The sequence below is a fragment of the Myotis brandtii genome, unplaced genomic scaffold (genome assembly GCF_000412655.1).
Source record: "Myotis brandtii unplaced genomic scaffold, ASM41265v1 scaffold48, whole genome shotgun sequence".
NCBI classification, from domain to species: Eukaryota; Metazoa; Chordata; class Mammalia; order Chiroptera; family Vespertilionidae; genus Myotis; species Myotis brandtii.
The window spans coordinates 8,249,600-8,271,556 of record NW_005368341.1 but is presented as its reverse complement, the minus strand read 5'-3'; positions in this window follow the sequence as shown (position 1 = coordinate 8,271,556).

Genomic DNA, 21,957 nt, shown 5'->3' with positions numbered 1-21,957 from the left:
AATTTTAGGGTGATTTGTTATATAGCAATAGATGACTAATACAAAGAGCTAAAGCAAATTCAGGGGATCAATTTTGAGGAATATTTGTTCTTATGCTATCAAGAGGTGTGAGCTCTCGTTGCTCCACATCATAAAAAATATATCTCCACAATATCAGATTCTCCTGGAAAGTGCTGAATATTTATTGCCAATGTCTGATAAAACAGCCTAATCTGAAGCATGTATGTTGGGGGTGGGAGGTGAGAAAGATCTGAGCTTAGATTAGGAGCAGAGTTCTCTCTATTTTGGTTGGGTTGTGGGTGACTTCCGATGTTATCAGAGAAATAAACTGAAGAATAAACATGCATGTGATAGAATTTAAATACCCTTACAGTCAAACAAATCTCATATTCATCCTAGTTATGTTGTATGGTTACCAGGAACAAATAAACCATAACTATAAAAAACACATCATTTATTTTTATCCATCTGATTATTTCTGGGGTCAGTCCTTCAGGAAGAAAATAAAACTGATGGTTTCCTAGGTAGGAGAGGAAATAGTTGATTCCAAGACTCATTAGGCAGTCAAGTTGGCAGAGCAGGGCCTCCCTCTACTAAAAAAAAGGTTTGGGACAGGGAAGCTGAATCGTGTTGACATTTCAGTACAGTGAATGTAATAAGATTCTTTTGCTAACACTTGGCCTGAAAAGGGGCCAAACTAGGTGGTTTAAGCTCCCGGAGGGGAGAGGCCTAAGGACACTGAGCTCCTTGGTTGGTGCATAAAGGAGATTCAGAGAAGAAAATGTGACCCACGTGGACATGGCACAGCAATGGAGAGCACCAGCTCTCCCCCTCTGTACAGGCTGCCTCTCTCCACCCAGCTTGTTCAACTTGTCAGGTGCTAAGGTGGAGACAGCCATGGATGCCGAGGGAGAGTAGGGAGAGACCAGTAAACTTTCCCAGGGAGAACCACCATACCTGTGGAAATAAGCTAGCTTTGGCAGGGAACAGAGCAGGAAGTAAGAAGGTCCCAACACCTCGCGGTAAAAGAAGTGTCCGTAGTTCAGCTCAAGTCAAGTGAAATTCTGTGTCCTTAGAAGTGATATCATGAAGGAATGATAGCAAAAATTCACTTTATTCAGAGAACTAAAGTATGTGTCAAGGAAGTAAAGGACTCAAACTTTTAAGATGCCAAAAGAGAAAAATAGCAAAGAAAAAAATCATCTTATTCTTATGTTTTACTTAAAAATCCTGTTATTGCCAGGCACATATCAAAAGACTGGCAGCCTCTTTTTCTGTGTTTGTATATTTGTTTTTGTTTCTACAGATGCCTGGGTTTTTTGTTAGAAACAAAGTCACTCAGACTGCCAAGAGAATTAGCAATGCTTCCACAGGGCCACAGACTGGAATCATACCATGGACAGACAGGAAGACCCCCCTCCCACCCCCAATCTCTTCACCCTCTTCCCCCTGGATCTGTGCCTGTTGATGGAATTGTGACATCAGGGCAGGACTGGCTTCATGGGCATGCAACCTGCGCAGTCACACAAGGCCCTGTGCCCAGAAGGCTTTTGCTCTTGGTTTAACATTCAGTGGTCACTCTCTGGACATTCTTACTGTTTGAACAAAGGGGCCTGTATTTTCACTTTGTTCTGGACTCCAGCAGCTATGTAGCTGTACACGGGCACTCGGGGGAAGGCAGTATGCCAGCTGGAGGCACGCAGAGTTGTGATTCTATCCAAGCTGCCTCTTACTTGCTATGCAGTGGGAAATTCCATTTCCATCTGCTGCAAGGACAGTGCCATCTACCCCCAGGGTTATTATTGTGAGAATTAGATGTTTTTGTGAAGAAAGGCAGATAAAGCACCTAGTACAGCAAGCCTATGGCTTCACTATGCTTATTATTCATAAGTCCAGATATCAGGTTCCCAATCATATTACTGCTGGTCATAAAAATAAGTATCTTCATAATAACAAATCTCTATTTTTGCTTTACATCTTACAGACAGCTATGGATTTATGTCGAGACTGCTGTCACCTTTGCCAGGATCCTAATGATTTATTGTTTCTGTTGGAGCTGTTAAGACACACTAAGGCAATTAGCAACCCTCATAAGTATTAGCTACTTCATGTAGAATAGCTCTGCTCTTCATGATTCCAGAAACAAGGAGGTCAGCGTGAGTTTCCCTGATTCTTCAAGGACATAGGAAGGTAACTAGAATATATGGTGGCCTTTCTGATGACCTGGGACAAAGGATTTTTTCACTGTTACCACTATCAAAGCAGCCAAACCTTTTTCTGGTTGGAGGGAATATAAATTTGAAACTTATGAGGTGACCAAACAAATAGCTGCATGTTTTAAGCCAGCCTCAAAATAGCTGCAGTAAGGGAAACATACTTCCTTGTTCATTACTTTGAAAGAAAGGGTGATATTAGAGTACCGATGGACTAAACCCAAACCAGTCCTTGTGTGGTGCCCACTGTGGGGAGAGGACAGGGAGCCAAGATAGGTCCTGACATTATAGAGGACTGAGATGATGTACCTCAAACCAACATGTATAGATCGTGTCCAAATACGGCCGAGTGTCACTATTCACAGTAGTTATGTTCTATAAGGTCACTGTGAGCCCTGGATTAGCGAATACTGAACCTCTTGAAACCTCTGCTGACATTTCCATCAATCGATCAATACATAACCTTGTTTTATGTGTTTTCCTGTTTAATATACCTTATTTGATATATATTTTTTATTAATTGACATTAAACTCATGGCCAACAGCACTCAAGCCTGAACAAACTTATCTAACATGTGTGTTTTCTAAATAAGGCACACCACAGCTTTCTTGCACTTAAGAACACTGTTCAGCACTTTAGCACGATGCTTTAAGGTCCTTTTAAGCAACAAAATCACCAACAAAAAGCCAAACATGTGAAAAGTGTGGCATTACATCGATCACGAAAAGGACACTGTTGACAGTAGGAGAGCTGAAACAAGAAGGCCGGGCATGGCCTTGTTTGACCTCAGCTGGGAACATAGAAGACGAGCCCTTCCAGTTTTTACTGTTCTGTGCAAGCACACAGTAACCGTGCAAGCACACAGTAACCGTGAAAGCCCATGACGATTGACTGTGGGGTAACGAATAAAATTTTAGTGAGTAGGTGAGTTTACAAATAACGGAATCCACCAATAATGAGTCAATTGTATATGGAAGTTGAGAGCTAGCAATCCCCTTGAAGAGAAAACAAGTCCAGAGGGTTGATTAAAAGATGCATACAGATGTGAGGTCCGGCCATCTCTCTCATCTCCTTTTGGAGAGTGCAATGGATGTGGAGTCAGGAGAGCTTAGGTGTTCCGGGTCTTGTCTTACCAGCTGGGCAACTTTGGGTAGGCATCTGAAACTCCCCATTCCTGTTTCTCAGTTCCTTCCTCTGTATGTTGAGACAACATCCACCGTGCAATGGGTTTTTCTTTAAGTTCCGTTTACTGTCACCTAATGTTGGGGCAGAGAATGAAGAAGGTGAAGCAGGTGTCATATTGTGTATCAGAAGTTTCCTTTGTAGGTGGTTTGTCTCCCCTGAAAAATCAAAAGCCAAGTCCAGACAAATGTTTGGATTTGGATTAAGTATGTTTCCAAGCAAAATGCATTACAAATCCAAGGAAACTAAGTATAACTATGAGCATTTTCTGGATAAACTGGCTTTCCTAAATAAGATAAAGTAATTGAGCCAATATTTTTAAGATCTACCGCCCTTCTACTAGGATTTTAGGGGGGAATATGGAAATGAGAATTAACACTTAACTTATGATGTAACAGCCTTGAGTGAGGGGCCCAGTGAAAACTTGACTCACTCATGAACAGGACTTGGGACAGGTGGAGGAGACACTACACAAGGCCCAAGCCCTGGGTGATGGTTGCACAACATTAGGGATGTACTCAATGACACTGAACCATACATTTAACATGGTTAAGATGGTAAATGTTATGTTATATGTATTTTACCACAATTTTAAAAACCGAGAAGAAGAAGGAGGAGGAGGAGGAGGGGGAGGGGGAGGAGGAGGAGAAAGAAGGAGAAGAAAAAAAACACAAATGCTGGGCTGGACTTGGCTGGGCTAGAGTTTGCTGACTTCTGCCCTATTTGGTCATCATGGGTGCATTCCACATAGGAGACTCCTGGTCTGTAAGAGTGAAGGGTCTTTGTTTTCATGGTTCTCTAGTAAAATGACAAAAAAAATTGGAGAAAGAAAAGAACCCAGCCTGTGGCCAGTTTAGAGCTACTGCACTGTTCTTCCATCGTGTTAGGGTACAGATGCAGCCCTCACCCTTTACTTGTAGGGCAGGAAATATGGAATATGCCATGGCCTGGAAGAGGCATTTCTATTTTGTCAGTTACAGCCCTGACCATCCGAAGGAGACGCAGAGCTGTGTGTGGGTTCTCCTCTAAGGCAAGGGGGAGGAAGGACAGGGGACTGGACACTGATGTTATTTCCAGCTTTAAGATATTTGTCCACAAACTCAACAGGTAGATTTACTCCCTCTTTTTGAAGTGCCTATGGTTAAAGATATTTACTTGAGTTGAACCTATAGATTAGGCTAGAAAAAATTGATAAGAGGGTGTTAGTATTTTTTATATCAATGCAAAATAAGTAATTCTTCAGGAGAAATTCAAATAAGTATATAAATCTGCTTTGGTATGCATGCACCATGAACAGAAGGCATTAGGAATTGACAGGTATCTATGGCTATTTATACATACAAATATCACTTTAATATAATCCCTTTCAAGTGAAAGATATTTAAAAAGCAGCTTCATCGTCAGGTTTGATAGTCCACATTCTGTTTTGCCAAGATGAGGTCTTCTCAGTCCTTTACATTATGATGATTTTATTTTATACTTGATATGGAACTAAATTCATGAGCAGCTATTTCTAAAAGTTACCACCCAATACTATTGATTTGCTTTTGTTTAATTTGCATCTCCTGCTTCTTTTTTTATGAAGAATTTATTTTAAGATCAAACATTTCTTTAGCCCCATGTAATTCTTATATTGAGAACTCCTTAATCCAAACTAAATGGATACTATTTGCCTTAGTAATTAGTTTATGAGTATAGAAATAAGTACATTATATGTTTTTTTAATATATGTGTGCCTCTATTTTTTAGGTCAACAGAAAGTATGCAGCTTGGCATAAGAGCACTTGGAAATACCTGTGACAATATGCTAAGTTGAATGTTGTCTAAGGTGTTAGGTTTCCCAGTGTATTCACACTTCTCAGTAGTAAGATCACATTGAATTGTGTCTTTTAGCTTAAAGGGTGATAGAGTAGACAGGCAGAGCCCAGACTAAGAGCTATCTCATTCTCCTCTGCTGTCACCGCCTCCCATTTTTTAACTAGGCAAAAGCTGACGAATCTTTAAAACCACTCAGCAATAGTGCTTGAAGGGTCACTGCATGCAGAGGTATTTTGCATTTGATATTCTACTCCTAAAGATTGGAAACTTAAAATTCCTCAAAATTAATCTTCAGCAGTGAAATTTGAGGTATTATATGTGCTAGAGGTGAGATTCTTTAATACCTGAGTTTCCCCTGGGAACTCCTAAATCATATATGGCTTACCTAATTTCAGTGAATTTTAGGCCAAAGTCTTGTAAAAGCATGTAAAAACTCACCGAGATGTCTTTATGAGAGAATATTGTTTTAATTTATCTTTATTGTTGAAAGTATTACAGATATGTTCCTTTCCCTCCATTGACCCCTGCCCCAGGCGTTTACCACCTTATTGTCTGTGTCCATGGGTTATGCATATATGCATATAATCTCTTCCCACCTCACCCCGCCTTCCCTCTGAGATTGTTTTTTTAAAGATAATTTGAAGATCACTTTATGAAATGGTCTTTTGCAAAATACTTTGTGAATATAGAAAATGGTTCTTGTTTTAGTATTGCACTGAGTGGCATGTATAAGCATCAATTATTCTAAAATAACGGACTACAAATATATTATATGGAAAAGTTCTCTACAGTCTTGTAATTCAATTGATCTACTGGCTATAGCTTTATTTGTGTGGAACAATTGTGACATCTAGTGGTTACTCTAAGTAATTCCAAGGAATAGTTTTGCATGCTATGTTTCTGTCTTAAATTCATTTAAATAGGAGAACTTGACATTCAAACAATACTGTAACAAAAATCTCTTTACATAATTATATGGGATAAAGACAAAGTGGTGGAATTTCTAAGTGGAAGGATATGTATTTAAAATGTTGATAATGCCAATTCACCCTTCAAAGAAGGTTGCACCAATTTCCACTTCCTCTGTGATTGAGAGTAATCCTTCACGTCATCCCAACAATGAATATTACCAAACACATTCCTTTTTTCCCAAAAAGTTATTGTCTTTTGACTTCCCAATGTCCTAGCTGTGTTTGGCTTTTCATGTAATTCAATCTGAAAATCAGTGAGAGCTGTGTACACAGAATCCTCTAACATTTCTGGAACAGTAAACAGTCTCACATTTACATCACCTCATTTCCTCTGCACAACAAACCCGTGAGAAAGGGAAACAGGCAACACCCACCTTTTGCAAATGAAGAAACAGGACAGGAGAAAGTAAATTCTCCAAGGTCACCACGTAAAGAGTATCCAGTGCACTCTGGTCATACATGTTCCATCTTATTTCATGCTTAACTTCATCTGCTGCTACTGTTGGTGAAGTTTCCCAAGAACAACAAAACCATTTACACATTGAAACAAGACTGATTCTTGTTTCATTCTCAGATTCTCCTTCCACTTGGAGAAAACAATAAGGAAATTTTTTTTAATTTAATTTCTTTATTGTTTAATGTATTACATAAGTCTCCTTTTCCCCCCATTGACCTCTCCCTGGCCACTCCCAACTCCCAGCACATGCCCTCACCGTCCCTCCCCCCATCTGTGTCCATTGGTTATGCTCATATTGCATGCATACAAGTTCTTTGGTTGATCTCTTACCCTCTCACCATTCTCTCACACCCTTCTCCCCCACTTTCCCTCATGGGTTGGACAGTCTATTCCATGCTTCTATGACTCTGGTTCTGTTTTTGATCATCAGTTTATGTTGTTCATTATATTCCACAAATGAGTGAGATCATGTGATATTTATATTTCTCTGACTGGCTTATTTCACTTAGCATACAATGTAGTCCCATTGTAAATTGTGCTGCTATAAACATAGGGGTGAAAATTTTCTTTCTGATTGGTGTTTCTGTTTTCTTGGGATATATTCCTAGAAGTGGGATCACTGGGTCAAATGGAAGTTCCATTTTTAATTTTTTGAGGAAACGCCATGTTGTTTTCCACAGTGGCTGCACCAGTCTGCATTCCCACTAGCAGTGCAAGAGGGTTCTTTTTTCTCCACATCCTCGCCAGTACTTGTCAGTTTGTTGATTTGTTGATGATAGCCATTCTGACAGGTGTGAGGTGGTACCTCATTGTTGTTTTGATTTGCATCTCTCGGATGATTAGTGACTTTGAGCATGTTTTCATATGTCTCTTGGGTATGTCCTCTTTCGAAAGGTGTCTGTTTAGGTCCTTTGCCCATTTTTTGATTGGATTGTTTATCTTCCTTTTGTTAAGTTGTATGAGTTCCCTATAAATGTTGGAGATTAAACCCTTATGGGAGATAACATTGGCAAATATGTTCTCCCATGCAGTGGGCTTTCTTGTTGTTTTGTTGATGGTTTATTTTACTGTGCAGAAGCTTTTTATTTTGATGTAGTCCCATTTGTTTATTTTCTAATAAGGAAAATTTTTGTTCTATTCCTCACAATTACAATAGTATTTTAAAACAGCAGTCACCAACAGGTGGTCCGTGGACCACTGGTGGTCCGTGAGGTCCGAACAATTGGCGACCGCTGTTTTAGAACTTTTCATTATGAAATATAAATAAAGTTATAGAGAACAATGATAATCCCTTGAAGAGCATGATAATGATATTCACCACCCAGCTACAATATACCTTAATATTTTGCTGTATGTTTGCTTTATTTACTTATTTTTAATATATTTTACTGATTTCATAGAGAAAGGGAGAGGAAGAAAGAGATAGAAACATCAATGATGAGAAAGAATAATTGATCAGCTGCCCCCTGCACACCCTACACTGGGGATCAAGCCTGCAACCTGGGCATGTGCCCTGACAGGGAGTCAAACCATGACCTCCTGGTTCATAGGTCAATGCTCAGTCACTGAGCCATATTGGCTGGGCCATATATTTGCTTTAGAATTTTAAATAATAAAGTTCCAGTGTGTGTTTCTCCGATCCCATTACTTTCTTGCATTACTCAGAGGTAACCATCTAACTAAATTTTATATATTAATCAATAAATATTTATTCAGTACCTTTACATAAATAAAAAAGATTATTTTGTATTTATATAAAAAGATAAATTTATCATTGGTATAAATATCTTGTATCTTACATCTTCAATTTGTTTTTTTTGCACTCAATGGGTTTTGTTTTCTTGCTTTTTTACTTTGCTATTGAAAAGGTTTATGCCTTTGGTTGTTTTTTGTTTTGTTAATCCTCACTGGAGGATATTTCTTCCATTGATTTTTAGAGAGAGTGGGAGGGAGAGAAGGCACGGGGCAGGGGGAGAGGGGTAGAGAGAGACATCGTTGTTAGAGAGACATCAGTTGGTTGCCTCCTGCACACTGGGATTGAGCCTGCAACCCAGGTATATGCCCTTGACCAGGAATCAAACTTGGGCAGATGCTCTAACCACTTAGCTACACCAACCAGAGCTAGTTGGTTTTTATTTATATATTTTGTTTATTTTTAGAGATGAAGGGAGAGAGAGAAATAGAGAGAGACATCGATGTGAGAAACATCAATTGGTTGCCTCTCCCACCACAGCCCAACCAAGGATTGAACCTGAAATCTGAGGGTATGTACTCTGACTGGGAATCAAACCAGCGACCTTTCCGTGCATGGAATGATACTCAACCAACTGAGCCACACTGGCCAGGGCTATGCCTTTAGTTTTTTTGGTGATATTGTGGAGGGATCTTTATTGCCATTACATTCTCTAATTGGTTAAGACTAGTATATGAGAGCACTATTGATTTGGAATCAAGGAAACTTTCTGAACATTTATTAGTTCTAAAGCTTGTAGAGTCTCTTAAGTTTTCCACATGGGAAATCATCTGAAAATAAGAGCAGGCAAGCATTTTTAGAATGATCATACTTCTCAGTGTAACCTGCACTTTCAGAACAAGAAGCTCCCAGGATATCTCATTTCTAAAATAAAATCACTGTCCAGTATCTACAAGCATATGTTCCAATGGAGAGATTCAGGAAGTGCCTCCTATTCCTCATCCTGAATGTTTTTCAAGAGGTGTAGTTATAACCCTGTTCTTTTCTTGCTCTGTCACCAAAGACTTTATTCCCTGAGGATCGCTTGGTGTGACTTCAAATGGAGCAGCACAAGGCCAAAGAACTGGAAGCACATGGTTTTCTTTTGTGTCAGGAAAAGCCTGTTGCCCCTCTTAAGGACATCTGTGGTTTTATAGAACAGTAGGATTTCTGAAGGAATAGTCTTTAGATTTAGGAAGCTGCTAATCAGATTTTTTCTGTAAATAGATTTAAATAAATCTATTTCTTCTCTCTGTGTTTGTCAATTAAACATGTTGAAGAGCTGTGAATTCAACCTCATCTGTTCCCATTGAGAAGAAAAGTAGAGAGTCACATAATGAAAATCAAGGTCCAAGACCCATTATCTTTGTGGCCATTTATTCTGACCACCTATCAGTACTGGGCAAAAAAAAAAAAAGATTCGTAGTCTTAATAAAGCAAGAGTCTCCTGGAAAAGCATAGTCTGGCTCCCATGGGAACTGGGAGCCAAAGCTTTAACTGCATGTTGTTATTTTTCAACTGACATTGTTAAGGGGCATTTTTCTAAAACTCTGCTCAATAGAAGACATTATCGAATAAACTCTATGCCTCAATTAATGTGGGTGGATTTTTTTGATGCAAACTTTAAGAACTAACTGAAGCAAAAATGTTACTGGAAATATTCTAGGTATCTCAGAGTCAAAGGAAATGTTGACAATTAGGCCTCAGGAAGGAAAGGAGGAAGGCGGCTCTGGGAATCTGGGTAGTCTCCGCAGAGAACTGCCACTTGTCAGCTCTACACAGATCTTGTCTGTGCCACTCCACTCGAGATCAAGAGAGAGACTGATTTGCCTGACTCATGCCCAGCGGCCCCTCGGTGCTATGTGTGCCGATGGGCCAAAGGGGGCAGCAGGGAGGGCACCTTCATTTCCATGCCCTTCCAAGACTATGTGCTGGAGGAAGGGACGTTCTCAAAGGAAATCGGGGTTTTCTTGTCCAAGAAAGAAGAATTGCTGTACAGAAGGACACAACAGATATTCATTTCACTCCTCCTCAGCGTGATTTTTATCAAACCGTCATACAACAGTGTCCTGGCAGAACCTCCTGCCCTAGCACCAGAGGGTCTAGGACCCAGAAGGAGATGACTCCTCTGAAAGGGGGTCCGGGAATGCTGGGAGGGGAGCCTCCCTCAAGTCCACTGGGGACATCAGGCAGCCAACATGGACCTGAGTCCTCTGGGAGAAAGTAGCCTTATCACACACATGAATAATGGGACTGCCCCTTTTAAAACCTAGAAGAGTGTGCAGTGGGCTCTTATGGGTAAGCTGGCCTAGAAGGGTTTCAGGAAAGCAAAAAGCTCCTCTAAAGAACCAGGACTTTTATTTTTAACTTCAGACTATTGTTAGAGCAGTGAGCTTCCCCACGAGACGGCTCTGACACCTTGGCTTGAGTACGCAGCTGAAGTTTATTCTGAAACATCTCTCCCATCATCCTTGTCTAGTTTCTGCTGCTGCTCCCATTGCTTTTGCCTGTAAATGTGTGTATTCCAGAGTGGACCACCTGAGTTCAAATCTTGATTCTTTCACCTATTTTCTATATCTTTATCCTGGCTAACATGGGACTGCTGCCGTTTTGCCACTTACCGCTCTCTAATCTTCTTCTCTCTTCATAAGATTTACTAAGATACCTAATCATAGAATTACCCCTACTTCCTGATAGCATCTAATCCGAGAAAAGTCCTGCTTCCTTAAGTCCTCCCCCATTTCACCTAACATGAAGCTAATTCTTCATAAGTCCTTTCTAATGCCTTCTTATTGAGATACCCACATTTCCCCATGCTGCAAATGCTCCCTCTATCATGAGCCAAAACCCAACTTGTTCAGCAACAGATATTCCTGGTCGTCCTTAGCTGGAGGGTCTTGACACAATCATGGGTTTTAAAATTTGAGTGACCTGGTTTGGCATCCTGGCTCCACTACTTACCAACAGTATGGACTGACAGGTATCTAAACCTCTCTATGCCTCAGTTTCCTCATTTGTAGAGTGAAGATAATTAACAGCACCTTTTCATCAAACTATTAAGAGTATTAACGTGTAAAGAGCTTTGCACAGTGTCTGACCCATAATAAGTTATCAATAAATATTTGCCATTATTATTGGCTAAGTAATATATAGCTTCTTCATCTAATAGGCATACTAACTCTAAGATTTGCATTTGATTTTGCCTTTAAAGTTTAGTGGAATTATCCTTGAATTTTTTTCCATAGTTCTTGCCAAATCACATAAATTTGAGTTCCAGTGTATGTGTGTGAGAATGTGCATGCACTCATTTGATGTGAGGATGAGAAGAGGACCTAGCATTTACTGAACATTACATACCAGACATTTTGCTGGAGTGATTTTCTCTAATGAACATAAATTAAAGAGATTTTTCTGAAAAAATTTTTGAGAGTAGATGCAAAATTTTCCAGCAGAACTGCAAATAATTTTGTTGGGAAAAGGGGCCATTCAGCCCTCTGGAGGAATTTGATCCTAATTTAAGTCTGAAGCAGGGATTTAGATTTAATTTTCCTGTTAGAGGTTGGGATATTCTCTGCCAAAGACATGACCTTCAATTTTTTTTCCCCTAAGAAATGTCTTTTAGAGCCTGCAAAACAAATTCAACTCACATGAGAATATAAATTGAGTTAGGTTGGGAAATCACATATGCTACTTAGTGGCTCCATAGAAGTTTGACAGCAGAGTTTAGGTTGCAACAAGCTTCAAGATACCCGAGAAGACCTTTCATTTCAGGGTCTGGAATGATTAAATGATTAAAACTGCTCTTTAATAATTAAATGTGCCATCTGTATAAGGCAGAGTGTGACCTTTCACCCTGGGTTTCTCAGGCTGTTCTAGAATTTCTGCAGTTGGCACATATGGTATCAGAAATCCATTGCTATTCTTCCTTTGAAATATTAGAGGAGTGGACTTAAAGCAGCTGTTTTTGTGCTGCCAGATTTCATTGAAATGTGGGTTTTAAAAGCCCGTGGCTGTCATTTTGAGTTAGCTTACCTTAATCAAAAAATTCACCATAATGTAATTCAACTGATGCCTGAAACTCAATATAGTGGAACATTTGCTGAACAATGCACTTAACAACAATAACCAACCAGAATGTACATTTTCCATTGAAATGGCCTTTTCATCTTTTATGTGCCCTCAAAAATGTCTAAAAGATTATGAACATTCCTTTTTCTATAACAACAAAATAGCAAAATATCTTTATCATATGCTCTCTCCCCAAGTTGGGCACATAAAAGGGAATATGAATTTGGACAGCTATATGCTCTACTTCTGTAGCACTACTGAAAAATTGATGCAACCCAGTCATTAAGCCAACTGTGGTAATTAGACAGTAAAGATGAGAACACTTACTTGCATATTTGTCTTAAATGTTATATCAAACAACTTCCACAGCTCAGAGACTGACAGGTACAATGGTTCGTACAAAGGAATATCTGTCATCATAAACATAATTTCTCTGTGTGCTTGGCGGAAGAGAGCATTGACCTTGACAATGCTCACTAATTAATCTTTAGTGTCCTGGGGACTTTTCATCTGCTGTGTTCAGTAGGCTGTTTAGTTATTGTAGTTCAGCTGCTTGACTATATTGAATGCTTATGTTGACTTTGCTGCTTCTTTTGAAGATAAACTCAATTCTCCACTTCCATTCAAAAGTGCAAATTTTTAAAGCCGGAAGCAAAGATAAGTGAGTCTTATTCTTAACATATACTGCAAATTTTACTTTAAAAAGCTAAACCAAAAAGGTTACGTGATTAAGAAAAAAACAAACAAACAACAACAAAAAACCCTTATAGACAGACAATAATATGGTGACTACCAGAGAAAAAGGGAGGTGGGGGTAGGTGGGAGAGGAAAAAGGGGGGTAAATGGTGATGGAAGGAAACTTGACTTGGGGTAGTGAACACACAATATAATATACAGGTGACGTATTATAGAATTCTACCCCTGAAACCTATATAATTTTATTAACCGATGTCACCCCAATAAATTCCATAATTATAAAAAAAATTTTAAAAAGCTAAACCATGGGGGAAACTCACTTAGCATCTGTTATTTGAATTTATTTCTCATGTAAACTTATGACTGGTAATCTGGAAAAATTATCCTGTTTGCTTTATTGGTTTCTTCATTGTATTCAGGAGCAGATGGAATTTACTGGGCATTAAGGCATAATATAAAATAGAGCACATTTGTCCATTTCCCCCCACCAAGATTTTAAGCAATGGGGACAGATAATAAGTATTCATTTATTTATTTAAAAATATTTATTTATGATTTCCTCCTATAATGGATATGGAATACTTACCACCATGAATGAGACATCTAAGAACTCAATCTTGGATTAATATAGGGAGCCAAATACATAAAATAAATATCCATAATACAAGGTAATTTTACATATATATATATATATACATATATATGCATAGACACAAAAATGTATAGACCAAGGAGAGGGAATTCAATTAGTGAAGGAAATGTATACTGGTTATTTATCAGCTAACCCTCCAAATTCATTCTCTACCCTTCTCTGGCCTACTCTGACCTCCATGGATTGCATTACTTGAATTACTTTGCCCCGCTGCCTTTGGGAGGATAGGTATTAAGAGAAGAAAGAGGTCAGAATATTTATTCCCCCTACTCCCTCAGCCAAATTATTTTTCCTCTACCTTATGACTGCAGCTGCAATCTGGCAGTCCCTCTCCAGTTCTCTGAATTTCAGCCTCTCTGCTCCTGCGTTCCCTTTCAGTTCCAGGGCTGGAAATAGCTTCCCTTTGTTATTAGTCCCTGGGTGTCTCATCACCCTTTGTTCCTGTTACTCCTGCGCACACCTCTGTATTTAGTCTCTTCATTGAATTCTCTTCAATTAACCCTCCTGCTAGGCCCTAGACTGACACAGAGAGGGATACAGAAGGTCAAGAAAGGTAATTCGGATCTTTCTTTACCTCCAAATGTTCGACATATATAGTTGGATAGACCTGAGCAAAGCTATTATCCAGACTAAAAGCATGTTTTTGTTGCCTCCAACAGATGGCATTAGCAGTCATGTCAATCATTTAGGGCTGTGCATTGTTCTTTTCTTGAGTCTGTTAGCTATTGTGATCGAGTAGTCACCCTTATCCTGGGTTTCTCAGTTTCAATTACCCATATGTATAGGAAAAACGTGATATCTATAGGGTTCAGTACCATCCACAGTTTCAGGCATGTGAGGGGATTTTGGAATGTGCCCTCCGCAGATAAGGGGGGACTATTGTATTGTGAATTATACTAAAAAGACATATTTGGTCTTCATGTCTGTTTCTGAGAGCTTTAAGTTTTCATTGTGACTTATTTGGAGATAGGGCCTTTGAGGGGATAATTTAGGTTAAGGAGATCATATGGGTAGAACCCTAATCTGATAAGACTGGTGTCCTTATGGGAAGAGGAAGAGACACCAGGAGTATGCACCACAGAGGAAAGGCAGGTCATGTAAGGACATGATGGGAAGGGGGCTTTCTATAAACAAGGGAAGGGGCCTCAGGAGAAACCAACCCTGCTGGCACCTCAACTTGGACTTCTAGCCTCCAGAACTGTGAGAAATAAACATCTGTTGTTTAAGCCACCAGTCTGTGGTATGATGATATTATGCAGACACACATACTAACCAATGGACAATAATCCACAAGAGAGTAGGACACATGACTGAGACAATGAAAGAGAATATTTGTGTGTGTGGCTAAAGAATAATAATAAATATCAAATGCCTGTTAGCATTAGGAGAGAGCTAGGAGTTTCTGACAAAACTTAAAATGAGGAATGACTTTGAGGCTTCTCTCTCAGGTGACTGATGGGTATTGGTGTAATGAATCAAATTAGGAATACAGGAGGAGAAACAAATTTGATGGGAAATATGAGTCTGACTTTGGGTATACTGAATTTAAGGTGTCTAAAGAATATTCAAGTAGACATTTCTAGAAAGAACTTGAAATATAAGCCCAGAATTAAGGTGATAAATGATTTTTGGATATAGATTTAATTAAAAATATTTATTGAGCACCTACTATGTGCCAGGTACTTTTCTAATGCTTGGATTATATCAGTAAACAAAGAGACAAAAATCCCTACTTTGTGGAGCTTATATTCTACTGGACATGAGAAAGTAAAAAAGCAATAACATAACAAGTAAATTATATGGTAATTTAGAAGTTAATACAATGCCCAGGAACAATAAAGTAAGCTAAGGGGATTGGAAGTGCTGAAATGAGGGGGGTATGGGTGGCAATATTCTCTGTGGTGGTTCAGGGTAAGCCTCATTAAGAATATGCCATTTAAGCAAAGATTTGAAGGAGCTGAGGAAGTTAACCAAGGGTCTATCTGAAGAAAGTGTGTTCCAAGCAAAGAAACAGTCACTGTGAAGGCCTGGAGGTCGTAGCATTCCTGGTATATTTGAGAAGCAGCAAAGATGCCAGCATAGCTGTAACCTAATCACACAAGAGGGGAGTAATTGTAGGTGATTCCAGAGAGGCAAGGTGGGGAAGTGTCAGCTCACATAGGTGTCAGACTTTTGGCCATGATTCTGAGTGAGATGGAAGGTCCTGGATAGAAGTGTTACCTGGGGTGGCCTTTAAAGGAATTACTAGGTAGGCCAAGAGAGTAGGCCAGGACAAGGGTGGGCGCAGAGAGACCAGTTAGGAGGCTCTGACAGTAACAAAAGAGGAGGTAGAGGTTGGCTCATTTGGAGATAGAGATGATTTGCTAATGAATTGGATGAGGAGTTTCAGAGCATAAAAGGAGTCAAGGATAACTTCAAGGTTGTGGGACCAGAAAAACTAGGATAGGAAAATGGTTGGAAGGAAAGTTCATAAGTTTTGAACATGTAGAGATGTAGAGATGAGATGTTTGTTTGCCATCGTTTGAAGAAGTTGAATAGACATTTTGATATATTTAACTGGAGTTTAGCAGAGAGGTCCAAGCTGGAGATATAAATTGAGGAGTCTGAAGCACATGCTTGATATTTAAAGCCATGTCATTGGATGAGATTATTAAGTGAATAAATGTAGCTAGAAAAGAAAAACAAGGATTCAGTCTTGACCACTCCAATATTAACAGGTCTTAGAGAAAAGTAGCATCCAAAAAAGACATTCAAGAGAGCATGTTGAACTGGAAGTCAAGAGAAAAAGGATATTGAGGAAGATGGTGTGATCAACAGTGTCAAACTTTGGTCAAAGAAAGTGAGGGCCCATATTTGATCATTGGATTTAACCAAAAAAGACATTCAAGAGAGCATGTTGAACTGGAAGCCAAGAGAAAAAGGATACTGAGGAAGATGGTGTGATCAACAGTGTCAAATGTTTGTGATAAGTCAAGGAAAATGAGGGCCAATATTTGATCATTGGATTTAGTACATAGAAGTCATTAGTGTCCTTGGCAAGAGAGTTTTTGGTGGAGTGGGGGTAGGGGAGTGTGATTAGAGAGGGTTTAAAAGACAACTGGATGAGAGTTTGTCAATTATTGTAGACTACTCTTGCAAAATTTTCTTCCAAGGGGAAAACAAGGTGATATCTAGTTAAGGAAATGGGGTTAGGACAAGGTGTGTATGTGTTTTTAAAGACGGGACCAATAACAGCATGTTGATATACTATTGAGAATGATCCAATAGAGACTTTGAAACAAATGATGCAGAAGAGGAATAAGAGGAGAGTTGCTGAAGCAATGCTGCCGGAGGGATGAGGAAGGTGAGATCTAGTGCCCTTGGATCAGGTTTGACTTTAAGTGGGACCATGAATAATTCCTCTATAGTAACAGACAGGAAAGCAGAGAATGTGAGTGCAGATGCCGGGATAAGTGAGGAGGTGGGTTCTAAGTCAGTGTCATTCTGACTGGTTCCATTTTCTTTTCTGGTAGTAAACAAGGCCATCAGCTAAGAGTGGTTTGAAAGGCTGGTGTGTAGGTGACAATTGTTATGTCCAAAGTGTGTGAAATTGCTGTTTCCACGTCAGCCAGAGTGAGGCACCAGGAGACTGAGGTCAGACCAAGGGTTTTCAGGTTTCATGGATGGTAACATCACCTTCCCAACCCTGTGCCTGAGGTGGGATGTTGCAATTATCTGAATAGACTTGTGACTGGTGAGATATACATTGGGACCAGGGGAGGAATCAGTAGTCGTAGCAGAGTGTTAAAGAACAAAATTCAACCCCCCAAATTTGAAGATTTAATTGGCTTTATTAAGCGACTCATGAATCAGGCAGCAATCTCATTTAGCAACCAGAAGGGCAGTCTGAGGGGTTGTACGAAATGGGAAGTTTTTATAGGAATGAGGATGCGGTAAGGGAGCTACTAACAAAAGAAAATAAAGGATTATTTTTAGACATCTTGGGAGAGGGAACAGCAAAGGTTTGTATCATGCAGATTGCCTCTACTTTCTATGGGGGATGCAAAGGGCCATGTGACAGATTACTTCACTGGTGTTGACCAGAAAATTTCAGACTGGTGGTTAAGCTTATATTTCTAGGAGAGGTTGAAACAGCAATTAGGTCAGTTATTAAATCTAGGTTTGGTATTGTGGGATTTAGCACAAGTGATGCCATTTGGGCCAATGGTTTTCTTTTTAAAAACTGTGATGCTCTGAGGGAAGGAGTGTTCTGATCTCTTCTACTACTCTGCTCCAGAAATGAAGGATCTTCTTTAACAGACAACAATCGCAATCTACTGTTTTTTGTGTGTTCTTTTTAAAGTATATTTTTATTAATTTCAGAGAGAAAGGGAGAGGGAGGGAGAGATAGAAACATCAGTGATGAGAGAGAATCATTGATCGGCTGCCTCCTGCATGCCCCACACTGGGGATCAAGCCCACAACCTGGGCATGTGCCCTGACCGGGAATCGAACTGTGACCTTCTGGTTCGTAGGTCGATGCTCAACCACTGAGCCATGCCAGCCAGGTGCAAACTACTGTTCTTTATTTGGAAAAAAAATATCAAAAAACCTTTCCCTTTGTCTTTTATTAGTTTGGATAGATAATTTTTGTTTATTTTTGTGTATGTGTATATGTGTAATAAACATATACATACATGTATGGAAATTGTATATAGATAGAGCAAGAGAGCAAGCTTGGCTTATGAACAAAAGAGCTTTATACATGGTTTTGGTAGACTTACACATTCTCCTTCTTCATTGCAGATATTCAGATCAACTCTAGGAAGGAGCACAGGGACCTTGCTTAAGAACAATAGACAAAAATCTGTTACCACCATTTTTCCTTCCTATGAGGAGTCTTGATATGTTGTTGTCAAGGAAAGCTCGAGATGAAAAATATAACTCACACTGCCTTCAGTGCAAAGTGGGGAATTATAGACTCAGACAGTAGAACAATTTGACTCCAGGGACTGTCTAATCCAGCGGCCAGATAGATCAGCAGGAACCTGTTTCTTCTGAAATGACTCAGTTCTCATGGTGGCTATTTCCTTATGAGGTGGAGTCCTCTGAGAAGCAGATGCCAAGACAGGATTAGACAGTGTGATGATTTGGGTCTCCATGTGTCAATGTCAACTCAGGCCCTGTGTCCAAAGTCCTCAAAATGTCAGCTATTCCTCTTTTCCCAGTGTACAGTCACCCTAGTAAATTGTTATCGGTCCCTTTGGGGAAGGACTTGGTGAATCATTATAATTTATTTTTAGACAGTGTTGTGGAGTCCCTTCTAAAAGATAGCTACCTCTTCAGTCAATGTGTTCTGGATCTGAAAATTGGCTCAAGTTTGGGAACTGTGGCAGGGATCATGACTTTTTATTTGGGCTATTGCCCTCAGCCTCCTGCCTTCCATTGTTGCCCTTTTCTTGTGAATGCTAAACAGCACCTTGCTGACTGCCCCTCTCTTTTGCTCTCCTAACCATCCCCACTCCCCACCAGGGATCAAGTTGTTATGGCAACTGTGGCCTTCTGGCTTCTTGCATTCAAGCACCACAGTTGACCATTATTACTTTGGAGGCTCTATCATTCTGATTGGATGTTATGAAGCCCAGATCCATGACTGCTTCTATTGTCAGTCCTGGCCTGCATCGGAGAGCCATCACTGAACTTCTTAGTGACACTGGTATGCTTCTTACCAACCCTTTCCTGATGGCCTTTGTGGACGGTGTTTTCTCTGGATCCTCTCCTAGAACGTAATCATCTGGTGGTTTTTTGGCCTTGTATAATATATCTATGTCAGTAGGCCTGTTTCTCTAGCCTTTGTACTCCTTCCTATTCCTCCTGCCTGGGCAACTCAGGAATTTCTGCTTTCCTCAGTGTTGGTCATCACTTTCTTCAGGCTTCGAAGAGCCACCATAACAGTGAGTTTGCCCCCATCCCTGAGGGCTTGCCAGGACATTAAATCCCATGTCCTACAAAAGTACCCCCAAAGTCAGTGAACACTTGCTTATCCAGTTTAACATTCTAGAACCTTGTTCAAGCATGCTCAAAATTCAGTATCAATGGTATTCATTGGCAGAAGCCAATACAAGCTAATATACTTTGGAATATAATTTATTTCCTCTCTTATCAGGCCCAGCATATCTACAGCTGGATTCTACTGGGATTTAACTGTTATTGGCCTACAAGCCAGCAGAAGAGGCAGGGGGCACCTATTCAGAGACCCTTGCTTTCTAGCACATAGGGAGGCCACCTCTCCAAGCTCTGAGTTTTCAGAGGGAACTGCAGAGTCAGCCTTACATCCCTAGGAACATCCACCCATGTACCAAGGCCATTAGAAATGTGCTGATCAAAAGGGCACCAGTGTCACTAAGAAGTTCAGTATCTTTTTTTTTTAATCCTCACCCAAGGATATTTTCCATTGATTTTTATTTATTTATTTACTTTTTTTTTGTTTTCATATTTTTATTGATTTCAGAGAGGAAGGAAGATGGAGAGATAGAAACATCAATCATGAGAGAGAATCATTGATTGGCTGCCTCCTGCATGCCCCCCACAGGGGATCAAGCCCGCAACCTGGGCATGTGTCCTTGACCGGAATCGAACATGGGACCCTTCAGTTTTCAGCTGACGCTCTATCCACTGAGCAAAACTGGCTAGGGCTCCATTGATTTTTAGAGAGAGTGGAAGAGAAAGGGAAAGACAAGAGAAATATTGATGTGAGAGAAACACATCTATTGGTTGCCTCCTGCACGACCCTCGACCAGGGCCCGGCCAGGGAGGAGACAGCAACGGAGGTACATGCCCTTGACTGGAATAGAACCCAGGACCCTTCAGTCCACAGGCCAACACTCTATCCACTGAGCTAAACTGGCTAGGACAGCAGTATCTCTTCTTTACAGGCTGAAACTGACAGCAGAGGCTGGGCTCATTAATATCTATGGTGATAATGAAGTTCCCAAAGTAGTAAGGGCCAGGTGGTGGCACTTAAACACAGAAACCATGTTTCAGGGTCCCCAGTTTCCTAATCAGAGCTCTGGCCTCAGCATAAGACCTGCCTGACTAGTTATGTAAATGTCTCTGGAGTTCTCTAACTATTAGGCCCTCAATCTGCTGCTTAGCTTTGTTCACTCTTTCATTACAAGGAACAAGGGCTACCAAAGAGGTTCTCTGGAATTCACCCTTACTCTTTGACTGCTAGTCACCGGCCCTTGGTTTCTCATTACCTCTGCAGGGCATCAGTACAGCTCTATCACCAACCAATTCTGTTGTTTTTGTAGGCACTGCTTCCCCATTCTTTCAAACAATTGAATTATTATACCTACCAGGGCAATCTTATCTCCACTAATTCATTTCCTAAGTGGAAAACATTTCACCACCAGTGAACTTTTTTAGCAATTCAGCTGTCATCTCTTTTCAGGGACTATCCATACTCCACATATTACTCAAGATGGCATCTTCTTTATCCATTGAATAATAAGTGAATCAGTTCAAAGCTTTATCTTACCTCATGTTTTCTCAGAACACTTCTAGTAGCATTTGTATTAGTTTTTGTCCTTTAAGAGTCAGCTGCCAAGCCTGGCTGGCATGGCTCAGTGGTTGAGCATCAACCTATGAACCAGGAGGTCACGATTCGATTCCTGGTCAGGGCACATGCCGGGTTGCACGCTCAATCCCCACAGGCAGCCGATCAATGATTCTCTCTCATCATTGATGTTTCTATCTCCCTCTCCTTTCCTCTCTGTAATCAATAAAAAATATGTAAAAACAAACAAAAGAGTCAGCTGCTAAGATGGGATTAGAAGTGCCAGAGGGAGAGAGTCTACACAGGTTCCTCCATTGCCAGCTTCAGAGCCTTTGGGAGTGGTGAGAAGCACATCTCTGGGTTGGCCCATCCATTTCTCCTCCAGTTGGCCCATTGTTCTTGCTCTGCTCATGTCTGTCTAACTGCCTGCCACATCCCCTCAAGGATCTTGGCTCTGAATTCTTTCAGGAAAAGGGGGTGTCGGGGTCTCTTAACTGCTTCCATGCTGAGGAGGGATGAAGGTTTCTCTCAGAGCCAAGAGATCCTTGCTCTCTGTCAGAGGGACGATGAGGCCTGGGCACGGAAGGAAGTGGGATTGTAACCTGGTGGAGACAAACTGTGTTATAATAT